Source organism: Dendrobates tinctorius, unplaced genomic scaffold (assembly GCF_039654945.1).
Source record: "Dendrobates tinctorius isolate UK_male_01 unplaced genomic scaffold, ASM3965494v1 ptg000017l, whole genome shotgun sequence".
NCBI lineage: Eukaryota > Metazoa > Chordata > Amphibia > Anura > Dendrobatidae > Dendrobates > Dendrobates tinctorius.
The window spans coordinates 18813490-18815651 of record NW_027361685.1 but is presented as its reverse complement, the minus strand read 5'-3'; positions in this window follow the sequence as shown (position 1 = coordinate 18815651).

The window sequence follows — 2162 nt, the reverse complement described above, 5'->3', positions numbered from 1 at the left end:
AAGAAGGTTTCCTACAACAAGCGAATGACCTGACAGACGACTTATTACACAGAGGTTATCCGCCAACATTATTACACTGTGCTAGAGCGATGGAGGAACCCATGTGGGTCTAGTTACAAGACCCAGGAGGAAGAGCAGAAAAAAGGACGAGATAATAAAAGGTTTATTGTTACTTTTACACCTAATCCCAATATGAATGTAATAAAATCAGCGATAAACAGGAATTGGCATTTGTGAGGAGATAAAGATTTAGCCGTAGCAAAGAACAACCCTCGATTGCTTCTAGAAGAAGCGGTGACTTAGATGACTTATCGCTACAGGAAAGATTCCAGGAGAAGAACAATAAAGTCACCTGGTTACATGGAAGACGTCCAAGAGGCCATTTCCATTGTGGGGATTGCTCCTTCTGTCATCTCCATCTTACAGGAGAAATCTGAGGATCGGGGCGATGACGGTAGATAAACCAATCACGGGCCGCACAGAGCAAGTGCTTTATGTCATATACTGCCCAGGACGATTATTATATTGCCCAGACTATTAGACCGCGGCACATCAGGCTCAGAGAACATTTCCATTCAGTCACACAGGAGAAGGATCTGTGACATTAATGATATAAGAGAGGTCCATAATGCGGACCCCAATGTGCTGAGATCTGCAGGAATTGAGCCCGCTGATTATCCTGTACAAGGCGGTGACCAGAATAGATTACTACTAACAAGAGAAGCAGCATGGATTGTGGATTGCGATGCACAAGTTCCCCTTGGCCTCAGTGATACATTGAATATGTCTGTGTGGCTATGATCTATGATATATTTCTTTTAATTTTTTGTATTAATCATCTCACTGTACTCACTGTAAATGTTTTGCCCTTCTCAGTTAACCATTTCCTAACCCTTGTTAAAAGGAAGTGGTGTAACCCCCTGACAAGCATGGACCGGTAGAAGTGCTAAGCAAGTGCGAAACGGCCGTAGTCCGTCAGGCTCTCTCCTCTGTATAGCTCCCTGCTACCTGCACGCCGCACTCTAATATGGTTTGATGTCTCGTTTCACCATGGAATAAAATTGCAAGAAGGATCTGGGTGACAATTCTTTCAATTCCTTATGATTACTCTTATACGTATACACAATGGTGATGAATGGAAGGCCGCATTCAATACACCGGAGGGGCATACTGAAAATTTGGTGATGCCATTCAGATTAAACAATACTCCGGCAGTCTTTGAAAATGTCATTTTTTTTCTCCCCGATGGGTAGATTTGCGGTAGTTTACCTGGATGATATATTGAGTTACTCACGTCCTCTGCAGGAGCATCATGAGCATGTCAGACAGCTGGAGTGGGAAAATCATTACCCAGCAATCCCTTTTTGACATTTTGAAGACCTCCATCATTGAAAAATGTCCTAGCACCAAGAAACATAAAAGAGAAGATGGAAGATTTGCTAAAAATCGCCTGTCTCCCGAATAAACTCATTACATGCAATCTGAAAACTTGCCTCTGTTGTGACTCGATCTGCCATGGTCTCTCTGAATTCACCCTTATTTCTACTGGTGAAATTTTCTCGTCCAAAACTCCCATGTCATGTTCCACCAGTTATGTTACATACGTGATTATATGCTCATACCAGAAATTATATGTGGGAAGGACGACCCGACCCCTCCACAAAAGGCTGAACTCACACCGCTCCAATACTCCATAGGGTTTTCTCCAACATGGGCTTTCACGTCACTGCACCATCAAACACAAGAAAGATTCTACACAACTGAGAATATTCCCCACAGAGGAGATTCCCCCACAGGATCAGAATCGCATTGGACAACTACATCGGGAAGAAATCTTCTGGATTTATAAACTAAACCCCCTTACTCCAAATGGCCTCAGTGAGATTACAGATGTTACAGAGGCTCCTGCTGCACCAGCCTGGGATAGGTCAGATCATCGCCGGATCCCCGAACACCTCCTGTGACCCGGCTCCACCAGCGCTGCCGATCCCCCCGGGTTTACTGAATTCAGACTGTGGGACAGACCCCCATTTGACACATTAACTTTTTCCCTATTTTCCTTCTGAATATTTGGGGTGCGTCTTATGGTCCGGTGCGGCTTATAGTCAGAAAGATACAGTATATCTTTATTCATTCTTTTAGGTGACCGCACTTCATTCATA